Source organism: Ischnura elegans, chromosome 3 (genome assembly GCF_921293095.1).
Source record: "Ischnura elegans chromosome 3, ioIscEleg1.1, whole genome shotgun sequence".
Taxonomy (NCBI): Eukaryota; Metazoa; Arthropoda; class Insecta; order Odonata; family Coenagrionidae; genus Ischnura; species Ischnura elegans.
The window spans coordinates 18807000-18832176 of record NC_060248.1 but is presented as its reverse complement, the minus strand read 5'-3'; the positions used below and the strand labels follow the sequence as shown (position 1 = coordinate 18832176).

General features: G+C 40.8%; 1 protein-coding gene and 1 long non-coding RNA gene across 6 annotated transcripts in view; one reads left to right on the top strand and one right to left on the bottom strand.

The window, feature by feature from the left end:
* Positions 1 to 25177, top strand: part of LOC124155500 (unconventional myosin-XVIIIa) — a 730850-nt gene that overhangs the window by 316603 nt on the left and 389070 nt on the right. The window lies entirely within an intron of this gene.
* Positions 19585 to 21122, bottom strand: LOC124155502. Its single transcript, XR_006864194.1, has 3 exons — positions 20672 to 21122; positions 20334 to 20525; positions 19585 to 20013 (listed from the first exon to the last, which is right to left on the bottom strand). It is a non-coding gene; the product is annotated as an uncharacterized LOC124155502 (long non-coding RNA).

The window sequence follows — 25177 nt, the reverse complement described above, 5'->3', positions numbered from 1 at the left end:
TCATTACATTTTCTTCATACTCTTGAGATTCTTCGAAATTCTTTTCTTCTCTTTCCTATACTTCTTCTTTCTGGTTATCCAGCTACCACTTCTTCACAGCATATTACATGGTGGACCACGGATCTCTATTGTAGAGACTATATAATGTTGGGCCTTGGAATTTCTTGCATTCCATCTACGTTTCTGATCTTGATTCATTTCTTTTTCTCCGTTGAAGTCGTCATCTTCAATTATTTCAATCATTTCTGCTGTTTGAAATAGGATTCCTATTAAAAAAAAACCACATTGGGTAGGTTGATGTATCCTCCCGCTTCGGTATGTGCATTACACCTCACTCGACGCCACCATTTCTTTTACTTTTTTCCTCCCGTTCTTTCTTCCTAATTCTCAATTTTACTGCAAATGTTGCTCTAGCCCTATTACCTTTTTGGGATTATTTGCGGTGCTTAAATTTATTGAACAAGCTCTGGATTGTATTTGGAAGCCACAAATTCACAACCAACGGTCATTTACCCTTACGGAAAGATTCGGCAATCCATGTTAAAAATCGAGTCTTAAGTTCGACTGAGGCGGCGCCAATCGTTCCTGCAGCGAATTTGGAGCTAATCTGCACAGGTGTGGGTTACTCCATAGAACCACTTTTTTTTCGTTTAAAATTTAATGCTGAAATATAATCCTAACGTTCTTCTTTATTTTCTGGTTCAGGTTCTTTTCAGGTTCTTATAAATTTCACATTTTTTAAAACTAGTGAGCATTATAAAATGAAAGTTGTTTGAACGAAGCAAATTAAAATATTGGCGGAAATAATGTAAAATTCATTCAAATTTATCATGGATATAATAGAGGAATCGTACTTACATGTCAAAGATAAGTAAGTGATTCTGAACAGAGGATTAGCAAAAATAAGAAAACAATATGTATACCCAAAGATTCCACAGTATTGAAATCGTGATGGCAATCCAAAGAATGCTGTACTGCAGCCAGACACATAACTAGGAATATGCTTTGGGGGCGGGAGGGATGAGATGGCATGGGGTGGGAAAATTTTTGAAAAATGACATGCCTCGATATACATTTCACATCATTTTGGCGCTAAAAATTTATATTTAAGCAGATAAAGTTATTTTATTTCAATACTAGGTTATTTTGTAAATATCTTTCTTTTCTCTGATGGTTTGGGGGGGGGGGGGGGGAATTATCCCCTCACCCCCCATATTTACGCTACTGACTGCATCCCAATCCTTCGCCTAGCTCGCGTCATATTTTATTTTCTTGAGTTTCCTCCTCATGTGTTTCTCGATCCAACATAGTTTCTTTTCAATAGTTTAGTCTCCTTTCCATGTATAACTAGATGGATGTATCTCTTCCCTGATATCTGGTCCCATATTAAATAGCCACTCCACCATTTTCACAGCTTCTCTAGTGCCCAATTTACGATTAAAGCTATTGAAGATCATTCCTGGTACCTATATAAACCAGATTTATTTAATTTGATTGAGATATCTATTATATTTAGGTGATTGAATTTGTGATCATTTTTAAAAAACTTGATAAATGAATTGGAATTAAAGGCAACAACATTTTAGATTAAACGAAAGTTCTATGAACTTCTCCTACCAATTTTACGTACAGTATAGTTTATGTAAATTCCTCTAAAAAGAGGATAGTCCTCAAGGACAAATACTGTACCCAAAACCTTTTGTTCCTTTGCTTGTTTTTTCGCTGTCTCAAAATGAGCGCAACAACACAACTTGCTTTCACGAGATCCATTGTAAACTGAGCTGAGGGGCAACTATTTAATCGCCAGTGCGCGGTAGCGAGCAACTCTTGGGTGAGTAAATTGTTTAGTTGCCGGTGATTAAAGTTGCCAGTGCGTGGGGACCCTTAAGGTTTGTGTTTTTCATACCCAGGTTATTTGTTTTTAAATAGAAACTGAAAGCTGCTGTCCGTCTTTTTCTCTTCCATGCAGAGATAAAATTCGTTCGTCGATTCGTCCTTTTTGCCGTCGCCTGGACTGTTATAAATATGCATACGGCGAATTAATGATTGCGTTGGGGTTTCCTTGCTCCGTTCCCTGTAAGGAATGTTTGTTAGTCGTTCCAAATTAGGTGTTAATAAATTGCCTCATTATGAATTTTGAATGCGTTTCACATGATCGAACGGCGATAAATTATCTTTCTTGATGGAAACCCGGAGGCATTGACTATTGTATTCCTTGAGCATGCCATTTTGTCCTTATTAGTTGAGAGGAGAATCTTCGAGCTGAAATATTGCTCCTTGCCGTAGTGAACTTTGGTTTGCGTATTTTCCGTTAATAATTATTTATGACGTTTCCATTTTTGATTGATATGATGCGTCGCCTTCATTTATTTCCCATCATTTAAAAAGCGTTTTGCCTTTGTGATGACTAATAGGCATCGATTTTGACAAGCTTACATGAGTGTGAATAAGAATAAATGTGACGTGGGGAGGATAGGGAAGCCCTTTGCAGCATGTGCTTAGCATATCAATGTATCGAAGGCATTTTTATTTCAAGGTAAAGTAAATGATTTTCTTTGTTAATGTTCTGTAAGTAAATAGTTTTCGCCTGACCCCCTTAACGAAAAAAAACTCTTATATTAACTTTCCCCAGAATTTTAATGGAAGACGTTTTTATTTGGCCCTCCCTCCATCGGGAAGTGAGCGTTTAGTCTTAAAAAAATTTCACTAGGAATTGTTTATCGGTTTAACTTGCAAATAGAGTTTTGCTGATGTAGACCACTAACAATTTTTGTTATTATACCCACATTATCTCGCTTTTATTTAGTGATCACATTGGTGGCCTGAAAGTTAAAACAATTGCTGTAATTTTTAAAGAAATCTTAACACCGAAGGTTATTTTCAGTCTTGACGTCTGGAAGTCCGATTTTCTAAGTCGTGGTCGCATGCATTGCATTTTCCGTGTTCCGAGAATCATGAAACTATAAGCATCATTTTGCTGTCTGGAAATGGTAGGTAAATTTCAACGCTCCTAAGGAACAGTGATCAACACTTTTCCTGATTGTTATTATTCCTTTACCTACCTCAGTTTATATTTTAGAAATGGGTTTTAGGTGACAGTGGAATTTATAGGAAACGTAGTTTTTAAACGGAAGCCTTTTACTGGACAGTAAGTGGGAATTCCCTGTAAACCTCCAGGTTAAATGCACTAATTCAAAATACCCATTCCTCTTGTGAGAATCTCCCCTCACCGAAAGGCAAATACGCTTTAAAAAACATAAAATTTCCTCAAACACTAGCTCTCACATCATAATCCGGCACACTAGGCTGAAAGTTGATTCAAATACGCAGCGATTCAAATAGCACTGCGTGGCGATAACGGTGGCGAAGAGAATACTGCGTGTAAGTGGTTGATTCCTTTACTTTATGTTGCCTGCCTCCGATGGGTGGGGGAAGCATCACAACAATAGCGCTCATGGTGGCTGCGTAGGAACCAAAATCTGAGGTAAGCAATTAAACCTTCTTCAGTATCATTTCAGGAGCTTCAGGATTATCATTCGGATCGGACGAAGTAATCTGACGAAACCATTATGAATTTAATCAAATTCCTTCTGCTTTTTCTTTCTTGCTGCAAGAAATTAAATGTAAATTCAGTCTCCATTACTAATAAACAAACCGAAAACACGCTATATTTATACTCAGACCCATTACCTGACCTCGAATTTTGTCGTTTCAATCTCGGCCGCAGAATCAGAAGGCGAATATCGCTTAGGACTACAGTTACTCCAAGGGGAGCATGTATACTCACAGCCGGTTTTTAATACGTAATAGCGGCGTCATGATCCCATCACTTATCATTATTTGAAATTTGAATTAGAAGTTTCGGTATCAGTATTTGGTCGGCGTAGGAAACCAAGGGTATATATTTGTACACGCGCCATATTCGCAAGCGAGGAGGGGCGTTCGTCTGGAACGATAGGACAAAAGAGGGGAACTCGCGCGGGTGATAAAATATCGCCAAGAATCCATCTGGGAATGTCCCAAATAGTCCGACACGGCCGAATGCGCAAGGTCGAAGGAGGTGTTTTGTCTCGAGCAAAGAGAGCGACTGTCCACAAAGCAACTCCCAACTCACCATTGTTCACATAAACAGCCGATAACGGATGCTGAGAGTTTACATTCGGGTTTGTATCGTCATAGAGTTAGAATAGGTTCGGGAAGAGGTGAAAGAACTTAACCAGACAACCTTCGAAAAAAACGTATTTTGAAAATAATGCGTCATTATAGCAGTCACTTGCTGAATAGATAAAAAATTGAGCTTCAAATACAAAGTTTAATTCGCGGCAAAATACTTACTAGGTATTCGCCATTATATCACGAACATCTGGTGCAGTAACTGCGTCATTTGAAGACATGTTCCGACGAGACAATCTCGGTGGCTGGTCCTAACGTTTCCTGGGCATGAAATTACTTTCTGGAGACTAAATTGGCAGTAAGAGTATTAATTAATTTACATACGTATGTATGAGGAGTATGCTATTCGAATATTAAAGGATAGAAACTAGCATCCATCGAAAAAGTCGGGACCCGTTGGGACTACATTACGGTAACAAAATAATTTAATGAGCCTTGTAATAAATTTTGACACATTAAGTATTAAATCAGTATCTTGGAGTGTAAGTATTGAAAAATTGTATTTCAATTATTTCGAGACCTGCTCTCCAAGATATTGATTTAATATTTAATTTAGACGTCAGAAAAAGTAAAAAGCTCATTTTATGACATACGTAGTCATAGCAATTTCGTCATATGCTGGATATTTGAAATACCCTGGCATTTAGTATTCCTGTGAACAATCACCAGAAAAACCAGTTCTCAGTTCAACTTGAATAGTTTCAGGCCATAATTAATGGAAAAATGATATCCTGAAAGTTATTAGCAAAGTTTATTTCTACAGACTGCTATAAAAACGTATAGATTTCTACTAATATCTTATGCCATTACTCGCGTCACGTCACTCTGTTTTACTCTTCAAAATGACATGAGATTGTCGAAACCGATAAGGAGTTAAAAGAATCGTGTGGATTAGCACAGATTCAATGAGTTCAAAGTGCGTCTTCATGAAAACTGGATTCCCTTAGTATGAGCTGAGCTCCTGCAGCCCTCTGGGACCTCCTTTACGGCAAGCTGATAAGCCGTCGCAACCCCTGTACACACACCGGCATGCGCGGCTGTCTTCGCGGCCGGACGTATTCTAGTGGGAAGGGAGGAGACTTTCCACTCCCTCAAGGGTCCCGCTCAAACAACCCCCGCGTCCAGCAACCGCCTCGTTACACCCGCGCCGCCGGGAAATGGATTGCGCGGGAGGCCCTTTTGTTCTGGGCCGATATCGCAATGCAGGGAGCGTTCGTCTCCCGAAAACGAGAAGACGCGGCGGCGAAGACGGGTTGACGGGCGGAGAGGGGACGATCGCATGGAACGAGTTCCTGCAGGACGGGGGGGATGAAAATAAAAGTGTGGAGAAGGACGATCTAAAAATAGGGCGACTTAAAAGTCGGAGACGCCGAGGAGGACGCAGGACAGAGGGGAGGAAGAAGGGACGGAAGGAAAACGAAAGAGAATACCAGGAATGCGACCATTTCAACCCCATACGCGCCATTTCACCCAAAGTAATACAAACACCTGCATCAATCAGAATGGATTATTCAGGTTATTACATTAATTTTACGTAATGCAACGGTTAATTTAGACATATTAATAAGATAATACACCAATAGCACCATTCAATCCCTTCGACTTCTATTTCCATATTATATTTTCGTCTTCAGGTCTTACCCCAGCATCCGTCCCTCTATCGCGGTTTTCAGAATTCTGCTGCTCGCTCCATAAAATATTCTGTTTCCCCTTAATCTCTTCCAGTGAAGTGCTTGACTCATGCAATACGTTTATAACTTCTATCTACCTTTCATGTACGTCCACCATAACATCCTCATTCCCCTCCAAACCCACGGCTCCAATGCCTTCTAAGTATGCTCTTCCTCCTTTCTCGGAATCAATGTTTCCATCCCAAACAATGTCACCAAATGTATCAAAACTTAGCCATACAATATCACCCCATGTCTCTATCATCAGCCCTGACCTGTTGGAAAATCTTTCCTTTCCGTTGGTATTTTCAAGGCAGTAATAAATGGAAATATTAATAAACAAATATACAAACAACGCTGCGAGCTATTCAGCCTTGAGCTTCCCGTGGCGTAACTTGGATTTGAAAACATGAGAAGAGCGACAGTCATTTCAAACTCACGTTGGCGTAGTTTGACATAGTGCCCCTATTCATTGAAAATATTTCATTTACATTAATTCCAGCCAAAAGTAAGGAACTAAACACTTCTGCTCTGATGGCCGTTAAGAATTTAGTGTAAATACATACATGAATTAAAATTCCTTAAAAAATCGGAATTCATAGCTGATATCCTTGGACATGAGTGCTGTCACTCACGATAAACAAATTTCAGCTAAATAAAACAGCTAAATCAGAGATGCAAGTGGTATTCTGCTTATAGATTGTTAATATGTGCACTTTCGAACACGCTTGCGTTAGATTTATGAAGAGAACACTATTTTTCTTGCGACATATTCGAAAAATATTTGTTTTGAATGGTGCTAAGAGGGCGGAACATCCTCACATTTTTTAGGACCAGCAGAAGCAGGGGCGGAATGTGGGAGGAGTGAAAGGGAATGATAATGGAATGAATGGGAGGGTCGGAATGAATAGGAGGAGGCGGCGCATGGAATTGATAATGAACCGACGACCCCGCCCCGAGCTTACATTCCTCACCTCTCCAACGACCACGGAGAAACCACAGAGTCGATTTAAATTTCCAACGCATGTCTTTTGCCTTGTAAGGGATAATCTAAGGGCGGGATTCCACCGCGGACGACCAAGAAATAGGGAATGAGAGGAAATATGGAGACGGAAGCCGCCCCCCCCCCCCGCTTGCTTACACGCGTTTATTCGATGACCACCCCCCAGGCCGCTTGGGCGATTCTGAATTTTCGGACGCAGCGCGGACGGCGCGGCGCGCTCGGGATTTTGCGGAGCACGATCCCGAAATTGGGATGATTGGTGGTGAAGAGGGGGCGAGATAGAACGCGGGGGAAGCTTTGAGCGAATACGAAATGCAAGATGGAAGAAGGACATTTTTCCGCATAATTTCCACACAGATGACCTCTTCTGACCTCCATTGTTTTTCGTCTGCATTCCTATTAAGTAAGTTGTCCCCCAAAGGCCTTTGTTTCGCTCATCCATTATGGACATAAGCTCGCAAATTGTAGAATAAAATTAGGCAAAACTCGAGGTACAATGCTCAACATGGATAGCTACCTGCAAAACACACTGTATTCCACGTCGACGAAACTTATCACAGTCGAGCCTACGAATAAACTATAGGTTTTGCACATTTTTACACATTGAAAAAGGTTTGAAATTTTGGGAAAACCACGAAAGTAACTCACCTTTATTCTGAGAGAATCGTGTAATTACACTGTCCGCTCATACATTACATGTAGACATTTGATCGCAATCTGTAGGCTTAAAGTTGCCGTAAACTTGAGTGACAAGGTTCATCGTGGATGGCCACTTAAGAAATTCACCGTCTTCCAATAATGCGAGATACTCAAAACTGTTATTCAATTGATTTTTTGCAGAATTTTTCTTAAATTATTGGAAAACCATCATTGTAATTCATCTTCATTCTGCAGATAGGTTTTTCGGAATGAATAGCTCGAGAAATGCAATCAACAGATTTGGATCTTGATTAAACGATATCAGGCAGAACTAAGGCGGAGAGGTTGGATTTTCAAGTAAAATTGAACTTTTATTTTGAAAGTATTTTAATGAGAACCTGGTGTTTTATTTAGGTAATTCTATATTGATGTTAATGAAAAAAATATGAAAAAATCTGCTAAATGCTACCTTCTCCAGCTCTCTACCTCCATCAGGAAGGCTTCCTAAATGTTTTGAAAAAGTTCCCTTCACGCCTTTTCAGCCAGTCTGTGAAGGTTTTACATGGCCATATTTTTCTCTCGCTTTGAAATAAAAACATTTTTACTTTTCTAAGTCTTAATTAAAAAAATATTAGCCAAGTCCAAAACGATGAAGTCAACATTTTCATTATATTGGCTTGGTATCAAATGACTCCTTTTCAGCTATGTTGCCACTTCTGACTAACCGTGAAACGTTTACTATTTTTCTTAGGACTTTGTGCATTCTCTTCCGACCAATATTGGAAAATTATTTTCGTGGTCAAGACACGAAATGCGCATTTGGCCGTGTCAGAACTATTTAGGGCATTCCTTGCTCGATCCTTGGCGGTATCTTATCAGCCTCGCGGGTTCCCCTCTTTTGTCATATCTTTTCAGACGAGTTACCCCTCCTTATTGCTCCGTTTATGGAATTTGGCGTGTCTCACCCGTCTTCCCCTCTCTCCGAGTCTGCCAACCTGGCGTTCTTTTTTCGCGCTGCCCCGCTCTTGTCAGTGTGGAGCGCGTTCCAGTAACTCATCAATTTGCGTCCCACCGTCCGGGAGTATGTGACATCTTGCCTTTTTCATCCAGTCTCCGTGTTTTTTGCCCCACTGCTCCTCTGACCAACGGTCATTCGAACAGGGAGTGGGAACCAGCGTTTTGCTACTGACAGCTACACGTTAGGTGACGTTAAAGCTTATATTTATAGTTTTATTACCCGTTCAAAATTCAGATTCTCACCGAGGATTTTAAATTATATCACCCCAAGTGGTTTTTGTTACTGATAACCTCAACGTCTGTTATAAAAACCCTAAAATCGTCCCCGCCCCTTTATGATGTGCAATTATCGAAAAATTTATGTTAAAGATTCTTGAACCTTGGAGCCAAGAGGACTAAAGAACCACAAGAAGTCAACCTCTCAGCCATGGCTGAGCACACCTTGTGCGAGCCCACTCTTAATGCTGGCTATGACAACGCAAAAGTAATTGCCTAGGAGAAGAGATACTGGCTACATGTCACTAGGGAAGCAATTGATATAGTGAAATCCACGAAAACCTTCAAAAGGAAAGACGGAAGCCGGATATTGCATTGAAAAGAGTGCTCCAACCAAATCGTGAGAAAAAAACGACAACGCCGGGGTAGACGGACCAATGAGAAGACGCCTGACTCCGACGTATGTGTATCAAAGACGGTCGAAATTACCTCACTGCACTTCATCGGCCCAAAGAAGTCAGCTGCAATGCCGGTGAAACTGTTGTCTTCAAAGATGGACACACGCGGAGTATGTCACGTAAACATCTCCGCTGAATCTTCAGCTCACCTCGAATGGGTACCCAAGCATAATAATGCCCAAGTTTCAAAATGTGATTCGGAAGACTTCATTTCGCGCGATCGAGCTGATTTTTTTCTGTGCTTTGAAATTTACCAATGAAAACTCACGAAAATTCCCCATGCCAGTTTCCGATCTTATTTGGGCCACTCAAAGCCGCTGTGAGTCAACATGGGAAGGAAAATTTTCGATTGACTTCTCGCCGTCTGACTTATAGATTACTAGCCTCTATGTCAGGTTTTCGGAAAGAGCTCGGTCCCGCAGTAATAGACATCCACCTCCAAATATTTCTACCACCCAATTCAGCCAGGTAAGCCAGCGTAGCATTTGGTCTCTAGCGGCTGTACTTGGTAAAATGTTGGACGAATGCGGCAGATTTTTGAACTTATGGTTCGATCACCGACTATTTTTAATTACCTTGCGTTTAATGCAAATTTACTTAAGTATGGATGCGAGTGCATGCAGAGTTTTTTTTCGGGTCAAATCAGGTTGTTGGGATTGTAAAGTTGGTTACGCTACATGGTAGTTGAGCGACCAGTGTCTATTTATTTACGTGGTCGACATTGGCGATGAATAGCTTCGCGATGTCTTTAAAATTTTACTTCAACTATGAGATCCAATAGATGGAATTATCTCCTCTCGGGGCTGATACCTTTATTCTCCGCTGTAATCATTTGCGACTATCCGTTGGCAATTCATTTGCTTTTGAATTGTTTTGGGTGTGGTGCGATAGAGCGGCCACTGATGAAAATTTCCCTTTAGATTCCTAGGTCGAATCAAAATGCGTAAATGGTGATTTCAACGCCTATTATGTAGTATCTTGGCGATTAGCATAGCTTGACTCAGCCATTACGAGCAGTTCGTTTTTAATTCAGTCCCCTCTCCTATCCATGTTCACCCATTTCTCTCGTACGCATCGCCGTCGTCTTTTGTTCGCCATTTCATTCGGTTATTCCATTAATTCAGTTCGCCTCCCAATGGAGGAGGTCGCACAACCGCTCTCCCCCTGTTTCTGCCGCTCCTACCCCCACCCCTTCCTTCTCTCCCTCGAAGTCTCATTCACTGTGGCCGAGAGATAGTATTTGTTGTCGGTATTTTGTTCACGGTGGACTTCTGTCTTATCCTAAATTATCGTCATCCATTTTCCAGAGTTCGACAACCTTTTTATACGAGGCATGTTATAATCCACAAGGTTCAATCGGACGCATATTTGCAATCATGCGAAATACTAGCGTGCATAATAATAATTCCTGGTCATGAATACATCTTTGGCCTTTGATTTTTTTAAATATTTTTATGATTATATGAGTACACTATTTGGTACTCCTGTGTTTTTATGTTTTCCCTATGGACATCAGCATTTTGTTGCTATTCTCGAAGTACCAACTCATGTAGTCATAGTGTATAATAATAATTCCTGGTTATGAATACAACTTTGACCCATGATTTTTCGAATATTTTTATGCTTATTTAAGTACACTATTTGGTATTCCTGTGTTTTTATGTTTTCCCTATGGACATCAGCACATTGGTACAATTCTCGAAGTCCCAACTCATATAGTCATAATATATATATCTTCTCCCCTTATCAAGGTTCTCAATGTCTTCTATCCGGTTAGTGCTCGCTTCATCCTTACTCTCTACTTCCTTTTTAACTTCCCTTGCAGTTTCTTCCGCTCACCAGCGTCATGTAGTACTTCCTTGTTCTGTTTTCACTCCACGTATCTCATCCTTCTCATTTTTTCCATACCCATCTCTCAAACGCCTCCAGCCTCTTCTCATCACCTGCCTTGAGTATTCGCTTTTCCACCCCTTAGAGCTCCTGGCTTAGATTACGAAATTATGCTGTGGTGTAATTGCCGAGAAATCATGATCTAAAGCAACTTTTAGAATATTTGCATGTGATTTGGTAAAAGCGCTAGTCTAGCTGAGCAAGTCACTCTTGTGTTTAGCATCGAAGTTTCTTTGCAATACAGGTAGAGCCAACTCAACTAGTTCAGCTCTAAATCTACGCCTTTTTTGGAACTAAACCTCCTTTGTTGATGCATAGGACGTATTGTTAGTGTGCATCAGATAAAACTCCATAATCACCTGTGTATTTTAATCGCAGGATGAACAGGATGAACCTTTGGTCAAAGACGGCTTTGATCTATATGCTTTTAAGACGTAACGCTTTAAGTGGATAATTTCAAAGATCAACAAGCTTCGTAATATTTGAGATATATTATAATTGCTGCACTCATTATATTTCCTTCCTTCTGTTATTTCTGCCCTCGTGAACTTGTTCCCAGGTGGATCTTTTGTTCTCGGCTCTCTCATGGGAATCAACGCACTCATAAAGAATTTGAACAAAAAGATAGCTTTCATCCCGTTGACATTCTGGGGAGATGAAGTTCACCGAGTTTCGCTTCTCGTGGGATGTCAGTGTCCAAGAAACTCATGGTCACCCTTTCGAGGGAAGTTCCATTGTTCCCCGACTGGAAGAGCTGTCGTGTCGTTGCTCTCGTTTGCGTTTTATGATCCCGGGGTTTCGCACGGATATTTTTAATGAGCCGGAGATGCGTATCCGTGACTCCGGGTGAGAATCACGTTTCGCTCCCGTCCCCCTTTCTCGCAAAGAGCGGCTCTCATTCTCGCGTGCGCCCGCCAATCTACTCCAGAGGGGCAAACTTTCGCGTGCGGAGGGAGAAGAGGAAGCCTATGTTTCTCCCTTGACCGATGCCTCCCTCGCCCCCTCTACATGGAACCTTCTCGAAACTGGGTATTCACTTCCCAACGTGAATTTTACGTGTATTCGATTTTGAATTATGGATTTAAATGTTGCCAAAAAATTATTTGAGCCACGATACAAAGTTGGGCCTCTCGGAATTAACCCGTTCACCAAACGTGGGCCCATTCCGCAGACTACCCCCGATGACTCCCCTTTTACTCTGGCATTTCGATATATTCTGCACCAAGTTCAAAGGAAGACCCACGAAGACACAAATTTACTCCCGCCCACGGAGTAAAAATAAACTTAAAACTAAAAGAAAAGCTACCGAAAGTTTTTTTGGCACCGCCAAGAGGTGGCGCGCCTCAACTTGGACAATTCAAAAAACACAACCGAATACTAGGCCATGGGTATGTTGCAATGTCGAGGTATTACATCGAGGGGTGACTATCACGGTGGATAGATAAATAGTTTCTTTGGGAACCGGTATGCTGCTAGCGCTTAAAATTTGTGATTATTGGTCCTTATGGGCTGTCAAAGTTTTGAACTTGATCAGAATTATCTCCAGGCAACGTTTTTTAGTCGAAATCGTGGAATTCCATGTTAAAAAGTAACTTGGATTTTTTGCATCAATATTTTTTTAATCGGCTAAAAAGTGTTGTCCGTAGTTACAATACGATCTTGCTGAAATTTGCTTGTATTATAGACTACTAACTACAACTTTAAGACCTAGCTTTACACCGATTTTGGACAAAAAAACCATTTTGAATCCACATTTATTTCCATTCTCTTAATAATGATGGCGACTTTCCTCAAATTCAGAATTTTTACCTTTCCCTAACCCAGATAAAGCTTCAGCAGATAGAAATTCCTCATTTAAATGATAGAAACGCAATAATCTGTTTGATTAGCAACCGTGGCTGCTTTAAGGAATTCAAGACATGCAAGAGTTGTTAGTGTGCAAAGTGGCTGGGCCACGGCATGTCATCTCTTCTGCGAAGATAGTCTGAAATGCTGTTTTCATTTTTTTTTCGCAAAAGTAGATTTTCTCTGGTAAAAAAGGCGCGCACTTGATACGGAAAGTGTACGGGAAGCCAGCCAACGCCATTCCCGGAGCCGAGATAGTGTTTGCGAGCGGCGCACTGTTATCTCCAGGTCGCAATTAGCTCCACCACTATCTCTCCCACGGGGACTTCCTTCTCGAGGTCTGCTAAAGTGCCCTTGCTCCATTCGCCGCCTTGGATTTATCGCTTGTGCGAATGGGGACGAAATTATGCAGACATTCATCCGCTGGAGTTCCACCCCATCGTTTGGTATCCACTATCAAGCAGTGTTCGGAATTTTCCATTGTTGGCACCAGTGCAAATGGCATCGCGTTCCACGAGCCGCTTGACGAAGAATGTGGCACCATAAATCAGATGAGCTGCGGTAATTCAAACCCACGATCTTGTTCGGATTGTTCATTATCACTTTCGTCTAGCACTGCGCGTTTCGAATTATAATGGTACAGCGTCATTCATGCCATGAAGTTTTTAGCCATTCAAGCCGGAATCGCAAAGGAAGCATCTATTTTCTTAAATAAGAATAGATCATTATTGATCGCATCACCTGCGTGACTGCGCGTGGCTCCAAGCCATCTGAAAAGAGTTCAAAATTATGAAAACAAAATAATTAAGACTTATCACAGGATCCTCCTGGTTCGTGAGCAGTAGTCGAAATAGAACGGATCTAAGGCTTACCCCGATACTCAGTTTTCTCAAACATGCTCTGTCAAAATTTTCGCGATGTTTTTAACCAACCAATAATGAACTCGTAGGCAATTTTTGGCATCATGTAACACCTGAACACCCAAACCACAAACTGGCTAAGTGTGCCTTAAACCCTTCCTATATCCCTAATTCTAGTTAACCACCACCCTTCACACCTTTTATACCCTCAAACCCTCACATTTAATATCTTTCAGCAATGCTAAGGCGTAAGTATAATTAAAGTATTCTACCGTTTATGGTAGGTTTCCATGGAGTACTTAAGAAGAATTCTTGGAGACTTCCCTTCCTTCAAGCACTTCCCTCTTAAATTGACTATAAGGCCTACTCCCTTTCATTCTGTCTAAAAATCCTATTCTTTTCCTTCCTCTCCCTCGTTTACCTAACATTCTACCCTCTATCACCGTTTTCAACATCCCCTCCCCGCTAAGTACTCCCTCCATCCATACCTTCTGTCTCCTCCGTATCTCATCTAAAAGCTGCCTCTACTCAACCACCATGTCCTGCACTTCGTCGTTCCTCCTCTCAGTCCATTTCACCTTCTCCATTTTTCTTCATACCCACATCTCGGATGCCTTGACTCTTCCCTCGTTCTCCTTCGAAAGTGATTTAAATAATTCTTGAAACCAACTGTACCTAAAATTCCCAGGAGTCTGCCATTTGGCTGCGACCCGTGGCTTACCAACGATAAGAGATACACTCAATGCCTGCCGGCCCGGACAATCTTAAACACATATCCTTTCATATCGTTGTGGTCCGTTTTAATTTTTGGCGTATTTTATCTTGAGGCATTCCTATATTCGATTGTGTAAGGAAAACGGTTATTTTCTTCATTCGTATTGCCCTAACGGCTTTCTAAACTTGATGCTTAGGAAACTCCCGCGATAATGTGCGGCCATTGTTCTATGAAGGAATTCAAAATTTTAACTGTTGTGAATTTGCAAAATTTAAAGATTAGCTCCGAGTGAATTGGCGATCCCTTTAGGGGGAGATATCGTGCAATCGGCGGAGGAGAGGCACATGTGATGACTTTTTTTCAAGATCGAGATCGGGAACCGGCCTAACATTGATTCCTTGGGGGCGTTACAAAGGGTATGGGTGAACACGGTATTTCCATGTGCTCCTATGCCTCCGTCAGGGAACAGGACTCTACGGGTGGATTCTTTGGCATCGCGTGCAAGTCCCCCTCTTTCTCCATTGTGTACCCCCTCTCTATCTCACTTCTCACTCAAAACTCGTAAAGTTCCTCGAAAGTTAACCAAGTGCCCGTCCTTTCAAATTACGTCGTTCTTTCTCGGAGTCGTGAAGTATTTTCAAAATTTAATTAAACCGGCGTGAAAGTGAGTATGTGACCTTTTATTTATGCAAAAATTCTATTTTATTAGTGGCGTCGAAAAAAATTGCGCTAAGGGAATGTTTTATAAAGTTTTAGCTTGCCACAGATCTGTTTTAATTATCATAAAGCAGTTACGTTAATTTTAAGATGTATTTTTCGTATATCGAGTTGCAGAAATTTAAATAAACTAATGCTGTTAACGAAACAAGTATTTTGATATTATATTCGGTGGCGGCGGGGTAACGTTCTCGCCTGCCATACAAGAGGTCGCGGGTTCGAGTCCCGCCTGGGTAGGTTTCCCCGGTCTAGGGCATGGTCGTTTGTGTACGTTTACTTGTTACATTTGTTGAACACCCCGGTGTAAAATGGCCAAGAAGAGCTGTATCCGGTGGGTTGAGAATAAAATAAAATAAAAATAAAATAAATAAATATTTTCTGAATAAGTTACACGAAAATGTTATCAATTTTAGAACAAATACGCAATCTCCTAAAGCTAAGCTTGTGTAGAATATTTTCATATTCGTGATTAATACGGCCAATAGATATTGTGTGAGCCGAAATTTGGCGTTATATTTTTGGAAAGTGATTTTAACCTTATTTCAAACAATTACATCAGTAAATTTGCTCCTTATTTAGTGTTGGGTAATAAATCCATTCCACGGAATCAGTTTCTTGTCCTTCTTATCGGTCCTGTTCTCTTCTGATGTAACTCACGACCCGAGGCATTGCTGTCTGGCGTTGGATTTGCTGATTGCGGCTCCGGACGCGCACAATGCCACCACCTGCTATTCATCCCTCTGGGCTATGAGTGTCGCGAGTACGTCTCAATGGGGAGGGGGGCGTGGTCAGATTCGCCGAGGGAGTTTGGCGGATCTTTACGAATCGTTACAGTTACCGCATTCCTCGCTCTCATGTCTCGCCCGTCCGCTACCTCTCCCAAATCTAACCATCTCGACGACCGGGGGCGAATCGCCAGGCACGAGATCAGGCCGTCGAAAGAGAGAGAACATAATTTAAAAGGAGTGGAATCGGAACTATATCGCTCGTGGGAACTCTGTTCAGTCCGATTCAAATTTGAAATCTTGATGATAGCGTAAGTTGAGTCAGGATTGGCACTATGCTGTTTTTTTTTAATCACTCCTGATTTACTTATTTCTTACCTCAAGTAACGATAGTGCGTCTAAATCTAAAATATCGATGCCAAAGAGAGAACATTTTCATCAACGATAATAATTCACCACAGTTAAAGTATAACTGAGAGTATGTTGCACATTTCAAAAAAGTTAGAAGTTCCTAAGGATATACCCCGTTAAGACCGTCAAGGGCTCCGTTCCCAGGTGTCTTAAAACGACAGTTTTCGCACTAAAATTCTTGAGGTCAGGAATCGGAGAGTAAAGAAGGTATAAATATCTCAGCTGGTATTTCTCTGGGGTGTCTTTATGTATTAATCTCAAGAAAATAACTCCCTTTTTCGAGGTGTGAATGCTTTTAATAAAAGCATGGTCCCCGATCGTATCCAAAAGAAAATAAGTTAACTTCAATTAAGCGTGCTTTTACCTTGGCTGAAAATTCTCGTTGTCTTCGCCATAGTCCCTTTGAGGGCCTGTATCTAGAAGAACAGCTTAAAAACGATGATGCTGAGCGTTTAATCTAGCTCCTGCCGCGAGATCGAAAACTCAATTATATTTCTGGCGTCGCGAATAAGTTTCAAAGGTGACTGCATATATACCTTGAGAAATCTTCAAATAATTGTAAGAAGAATCGGAGAGGAATTTCGCGTAAATTTGGTGAAAACCCATTTGATACTCTCACTAATTGTAAAATTCTGTCGAAAAACAGTGTCCGCCATTTTTTAACTGCACGGTAAGAATTTATCAAAGATATTCTTTAATATTACGGAAATTAAAAGAAAACACACCATGATAACAGGTCATATAGGTTTTTATTCCGTAAGAATTCACCTTTAAATTCACCACCTATTTAATTTGGAATATTTTCAGAGAAAATTGAAGACGTGCACTTTTATGGAAATTTGCTCAGGTTTGAGCCCCTGTATATCAGTAACGGGTAGAAGCAAAGTAAGTAAATTCCAGGTATATTTCCATGAATTTAAGTCATTTTTGAGTTTACATGTGAAGTTTCAAGTTTTTATCTAAAAAAAATTCCATTTTGCAATTTTGACCAGCTTTTTTTCCGATTTCCGACCACTATGCATCGGTACGTAGTTAAAATTGGACCATTGACGCGATGTTACAACCCTGTTGTATCCACTGACCACAGTCAGTATTCCTCTCGCCTAGCGATTGAAATGCGTTCTGTGATTCCGTAATGCTCTACGTTTGGAGTGAGTCCCTCACATTTTTGTTTTCGTCGCCAACTGTTATGCATTTCCCTCAGGAACGGAAACGTGTCGTTGGCGCCGATGGTGCACATGTGGGATGCATTTCATGGTGGGCCATTTGATGCCTCGGCAGCTGTGCGTGGGAACACCCGCATCACGCCTTCCCGAGATCACAAACTCTGGCTGGCCCTTAAACTTGTCAACTGTCTCATAAAACCATAAAAACTTGTCCGGATAATGTAGTGCAATGAATGTTGAGCGAGCCGCATAATTTTTTTTAGCTTTACCGGCGCAAGTTTTAACTTGAACAGTGATTTTTAAGCTGTTTAGGTCGAAGCGTTGATGGAATTATTTATTTATTCTGTAGGCTAATTCTCTAGGCTATTCTTAATTTATTCTATAGGCTTTATTAATTGCAAGTTGCATTCATGCAATTTTTATGGAATCCTTCCGCGATATATTAACGAGAAACTAGTTATAATATATTGTAACCTATTTCTCTTGATGTTATAATGGAGAACTTGCACATTTTTTGAAAAAAATAGAGGAGATAGAGGACGTTGAATCTTGCACAACGCAAAAAACCCGAGGGCTAGGTAACGCTTCGTTCCCGAGATAAAAATTCTCAAAGTTGTCGAAAATCCAATGGCGCGAAAAACGGCGTTCGAAAGGGGGCGTGGTTGTTTCCATGGGTCTGACGTCATATATGCCGTTCCGAGTACTCCGAGGTAGTACTGCAGCGGGGGCCGCCGTTCCGGTCGCTTCCTCCGGGACTCTGGGCGGCACTAACGGGGAAAAGGTGCACGGGCGGAGTTTTGGGGAGGGCAGCGGAGCCTTCTATGGTAATGAAATGTAACTTAAATGGCAAATTGTCAGAAAAATTGCGTAAAATTTATGTCAATAAAATAGCTGCAGGATTGATAAATTTATAAAATAAGATAATTAAGAAGTGTGATTAGTTATTGCAATTTAATGAGTCAGTGAGAGCTTGTCTATTATTATAGCAATACTTGTAAATAAAAGCATTAAAAACATTCTACAAACCTCTGAAATCAGTATTTTACCATAAGTTTAGAAGCACCTCATATTTTCTCAGGTAACTCATATTTTCATATTCACATTACTTACATTTTGCCATCCATAATCCAACCATTCCAATTATGGAATACAGAGATAGGTTGTCAACATAGACAGTTGACTTCTGGTGAAATTTAAATGGATTAAGGTTTTAAAAGAAATTGTAAAGTAAAATCCATTAAAACATTTTATTGAAATCAAAGGGCTTTAATTAACAGTGGTAATATATTTTTTCTCCAGAGTTCTCTGGCCCAGTCAACCAGTGTCTTCGCTAAATTTGTATAATAATTGACAATTTTAATTTCAATTTTGGAAATGACTTCGTACTTAGGGTCAGCAACGCACAATATTCCTATTTCCTTCCCATAAGACAGCATTTGGAGCTGCAGTTGTACATGGCATCTACCGCCCACTTTCCCACATTTGCTAATATAATTCTTGCATGTTTCAGATGTGGGACACTTCACCTTTACCACATATTCAGAACTAATCAGGCGTTGCCACAAATTCAGGGAGTTCAGCTTTCATAAAAGTCCTGTATTTTCAAAACTAACACTCAACTCTCCTCTTAATGACTCAATTACATCACCTTCTAGGTCTTTCCCCCTCTTCATTGGCCCTGTGATTTTAAAGGGTCGAGCACCCAACAGCTGCTCTACCAGGGCACCACCACCATCCATCTTACAGTTAGCCTCTGTATAAATCATTGAGGCACCCAATCGTGCATACCTCAACTTATGCCACAGGTGACATGATGCCTGCCCAACATTCAATGATGATGCTTGTAAACAAAGGGGCAGGGTCATTTTTGACTTAGCAAATTGAATTAAGTCCTCATAGAGCTCCTTGTGTAGGCTTTCGCGGTGTGGTGAGGATTCAGCAGACAGGTTTTCGGAGTTACTACCCCGTAGATTCATCTCTGCAGATGACAATTTCGCCGGCATTGCAGCAGGCTTCTTGCACCGGCCTCCGACGGGGTGTTTAAGAGACGGGCGATACCACGGATCTCCACTTCATTGACCTGAAGAAGCCTGCTGTAATGCCGGTGAAACTGTCGTCTGCAGAGATGAACCTACGCTGTAGTAACTCCAAAAACCTGTCAGCTGAATCCTCATAGAGCTTATGGGTCAAATTTTGAGTTTTAAATAAAACGCCCAAATAAAATAAGTCCAACTGCTCAAGGGAGTGAGAGGGAGAGTTGTAAGCCAACAGAACACATTGATCGTTATTTTCCCTGCAGTCCATCTATACCCGGTACTTGAAATCACCAATTCCAAGAATTGGGTCCACAGGCTTCAAATTTCCTAGATCAGTGGCCATAAGGAGTTGGTTTCTCACACCAGACAAAGGTGGTTTGCGCCAATAGCACTAAACTTCAGTTGGGGAAGGCTCTAAGCTCTTGTTGTGGAGCCACACTAGGAAAGCCAAGGAAGGCATGCTTGCATCCCCCTTAAAACATGAAGTGGTAAACATTGCATCATTAGTCATCTTCCAGAAAAATAATTCACATTTTATTTTTTACAAATTATTATTTTACATATTACCATCGATTCTACTTGCATATTTCGTCTATAAAAACGTCGGTATACGTCTAAACTTTGATGAAATTACAATAAATTTAAGAGTTACTTGAAACCATTACAAATAAACATCATAACATAAAGGTACTTATAAGGCCATTAAATGTGGTCACAGCTACTAATAAAGATATGCATGAATTAGTTAATAACTAGTACTAATGAATCATTACGCCGATGCATTATAATTACCCGACGACGCTGTGCAATCGTGACAGACATTGCTCAAAATCGTCTTCGACGCTCCGTCGAACACCATGGTGGCATTATAATTTTTGGCCGTAACTTTACGTTCCAGAAAAACACTTCACCCGGCATAAATTATTAGATCTTTGTAATGGCACACGTCAAGTCGCCCTCTCAATGTATTCTTTTCTCATAGATCTGAAATAGAGGTTCATAATGTAAACACTGCGAAAAGGTCACATGTATTATCACAACTTTGCTAATAATGACGACCTAGTGCAACAGAATTCACATGAAAACAATTTATATATTCATTTATCTTGTAAATAACATAAAATACTTACCGCAAAGCCTTTACATTTCGTATTTCAGCTGATGTTTACTTGTCACATCTCATTAAGTACTCCATCATTATGGGAGAATCGACTTCGGGCAGATTTCCGGACTCCGCACGAATATATCCAGCTTCCATGCCGATAATTCTCTTAAGTGTAAAATAAAAACAGATAGCGTACTTCTTTAAACTTGTACTTCAGCGCAGGAGATGTAAGTATATCTCAAGGTAAATCCACTTTCCAGCGTCTCGAACTGATAAACACTTTGTTATGCCTGGTTACCATGCCACGGAACGGCATATATGACGTCACGCGTCATTAATGCCGTAAAACGATTTCATTATTTTCAGGGCGCTATTGTTCAGTTAATATGCGTCACTCAGGTTAAAGAGAAGTGTACATTTTAAAGATTTTTGTTGTTCTATACGATGCATGAGTTAAATTGCCTGTACAAAATCCTTGCAAGTTCTCCATTGGATGTTTTTGGTTGATTAGCTGGTGATTTCATATCTATGCTCATGCTGCCTTTTTCTTCCTACATTACTTTACTCAAAATTCGCCCACAATACGCTTTCGATCATTAGGTAATTGCTTTTATATCCCTACCTTGTTTGCTGGGTTTAGGCGCACTTATTTTAAAACTTTGAGTCACGGGAATAGTTTGGGCTCCATTGGTGCATTAATGACTTCCGGTGAAGTAAACATATTTCCTTAGAATATCTCATTGGTCTTTACAGATAGGCATTTTCATTTTTCATCATTCAATATCCCTTCCGGGCGTCCAGAAGTATAACCCGGTGACCGTGGCTGCGTTTAAAAGTAATTGTTTTATTTTATGATGAATTCGCGAAAAATCTTTTCCGTCTCATTTTTTCCCTTTCCTGGAGCAGCAGCCGTGAGCGCGAGGCCTTTGGAGGCCAACTTCTTTTATTTAAAAATCAACTCTTCCGAGATGCCTTCCTTCCGACATGTTGATCGAATGATTAATGCCTGCGGGCCGTGAGGGTGAAAGTCACGCCAGGATGTGGCCAATAAACATTCGTTCACCCACGTGCGTCCCTCACGTCTCCCCCGGCCGTCACTGCCACGGCTAAGGAGCCTAAATGAACGCACTGTGAATATGCGAACGTACCGCGTATATTTGTACGTCGTGCTCGGTCTAAGAATGCTCAATATTGAATGCTTATCATCGTGTTTCATGGAGTTATCCTCTTAGAGCATCATCTTCGAACCCCATCATATTTCTGGGTCGTGCAATAACGATAATTAAGAGATATATTTCGCCGAACGGATAAGTATGGGAATCCGTCATTCCCCCAAACAATAAATGACTTAAATAACTACTAGACTGAATATGGTTGGCGCATTTAATTTTTATTGGTTTACGGTTGGTGTCCTAACACCCCCTGCCAAACGCCTATTGAGGCGGTTCGCAGGGCAGTATATAGATGTAGAAGAATGTAGGTGCCCGAAGTTAATTACCTAGTGATTTCAATTGTAGGCAAGGTCCACTCTTCTAAGTAACCATTCCAAGCTTAAGTGTGTGAATTATTCATATTGATTATGAAAAGTTAGTTGGTTGTAATTCATGCTGACTCCAATCACCCAGGTTTCTTGAAAATTATTGGGGTCATGTCGATCGAAATAGCTGCCTTATCTATTGATTGTGAATCCCATTTAATATTGCTAATGGTTTTTAATATTATCGATTATATATGGTTTAGTAGTACTGATAAATCATTTCCCTCGTTGACACAAGGTATTGTGGACCATCGTAAAGATAGCATGCAGTTGTTTTGGGTTGCGTTATCATCTCGGTCACAAAAATGTTACCAGGGATTAAAAGCTGCAACAATATTGAAAGCAGCTAAGTATAGATATTTTATTGAGTTGTATAGGTTTCAAAAGGAAAAATCAATAGTTCTCATCAATGTCATCGGTGGTCACCCTCCAAAGCAAAATTGACTTCGATGTCATGGGAATTGTCCACTATGAGTTTATCGTCGAGAATGGAGTAGTCATTGATAGTTCATAATATATGGACCTGAAGCATCAAAATAAAGTGGTCAGCACCATCAATAAAACCTGACTCAATCTCCGTTCGCCGTGAGAGCCGTGGGTTCTTCCTTCCCGGCCTAGCTCTCCCCCCTTCTCCTTCTCTCTCGCATTAATCAGCTCTTTGGTGGCCCGCTGCTGAAGGTGAGCAGGATGGAAGCCGCAGGCCTGATAAAGACGTTGGCCAAAAATAATGAATTTGGGACTGGACGAGGGAAAACGGAAGGTTTTATTCATTTTTCCTTCGAACGAACTTCTGGGTGGGCATTAATGGATTTCAGAGTTCGTTTCCGAAAGGCGGTCTCACCTTTTTGTGGAGGGGAATGCTGGCAAGGATTGTGCTAGAAAGAAGCGCAAAGTCACGCCTTAACCTTCTCCTTTTTTTTTCGGTCGTCACAATATGGCCGCGAAGAATTTGCATTCATTCCGACGGGATGGCAATTGTCTCGAACCCAGTGTGCCTGGGCGCGGTCTCCCTTTGAATAGCTCGGCGTCGCAGTGTGGGGCATATTTTATGCCGTGAGCCCTCGTTTGTCTCTGTTTTGTTTATGCATTATCCACGCCGTCAATGCTTCGCTTGGTTTTCATCCTGCTCCGAATATTATCCGACGTTCTTCGTCCCAGAGTGGCGGGCTGCATGAGTTTCCTTACGAGAGGCTGAGAGCCGAGATCATCTTTCCCACCCCCTGCCCTTTCCCCGTTTATTCCCCCCTCCCTCCTTCGCTTATTTTGCTAGGGTGGCCAGCCTTGACCTCACCCACTCAATCCTATCGTGGATGAAAAATGAAGAACATTCGGTGGGGCATGATACCTGAAATCTGCATATTTAATGGGTTTAGTTAAAGTTGATGAAGTTGAAGCCTTGGATGGCTAGAGAAAATGACCATGATTAAGTCCGCAGAATCTTTTAATGATGCCAATATATTTGGCGCTATAGCGTCTTAGTAATAAAAATTATGCAGGAATAAGTACAGTCATTTTCTTTTATCTTTTGAATCTAGCCTGTCATTATTCATGGTGAAACAAAAAGCAAGTACTGGTCCACAAACTTTTTATTTATTTGCTGTCAACTAGTATTAACGTCTATACCGTCATTATGAAGACAAACCGTTTGTCTTGAGAATGACGGTATAGACTTTGAAACTAGTTTACAGAAAATAAATAAAAAGTTTGTGGAACAGTATTTGGTTTTTGTTTCACCACGAACATTTCATCATTCCACCAAGTAACGCCCAAATCAGTGGATTTTAGTATCTCATTATTACGTCCATTGTAATTGAAGAATTTATTTTTTAGAAGTTATAACCAAAAGAGAGCTCACAATTTAATGCGAATATGCTAAAAGTGTACGTTGATATGTTGTCCCATGTAGCTTGTAGCAGTTTTTTTCACAATCACTATGTTGGCTGAAAAATTTGAATAACCTGGAATTTAAGGAATCAGCGCTTCTCCATGGACGGAAACCCATGGCTGGGCCTGGTGATTCTTTCGGGATTCCATCGTTTCCTCGAGGTCTGTCCTTCTCACCCCACGGGCCAAACATTTTTTCTTCGCTGGCGGCGTTCCCCTCGGGGACTTCCCTGAGGCTCGGACGTCCTCCCTTCTGTCCACGCCAGACTACGTTTCCCGTTTCCCTTCATCAACATCGGCATGCTATTCCTCCACCTCAATAAGAAATTTATAGACTCAATGGGGGATTTCAGGGTGAGATAGGGTACTAGCCGTTTACCTGAAATAAATATGTTTGAGGATAGTGCCATTAACAAAATGGGTGCGCTTTTGCAATGCTTTCATTTTAGCTTTATTCGTAGCGTTGTCTGTATTTTACGCGAAGAAAATAATTCCTTTGCCTACATGCTCATTTATGGCAATGTGTCTCAAATTTTTACTACTTTTAAATGCTACTATTGAACCTGGAAATATGGTACGGCTCTATATTGACATCTGCTTCACTTTGAAAGATGTCTGTACCCAATTTCTAAGCAGAAGCTAAGCTTATTGTTAGCCTCCAGTTTCTCTCAGCTTAATCCTATAAAAGCTGCGTGAAAGCCATGTTCTCTCGCAACAGTCTTTATCGACACACATTACTTCTTTTCTATTCATAAAAACTGCACACAAGGTTGTCTACTCTCTCCCTACAAGGGACTTCCAATCTTGGAGAAGGTTTAGAAAATATCTTTTAGCTTCTTTGCTTGCAACTTACATCCAAATGGTTCATCTTTGATTTGTTTGATAACGGCTGATTGGCTATTACGTCAGTAATGTTGATGAGAATACGGCGGTGTATTTCTTCTTTTCGGAAGAAAATTTCGTTTCCTTAGATTTTGAAGATCGGCAAGAGTAACAGGCATCGGAGTTTCAATTGAAACTGTTTTTCATGCTTCAATATAAGTATTCGTTCAGATTCACCAATAATAACTGTAATATTTAGTAGTCACGTTGCTTCAGTGTTGATCTCAG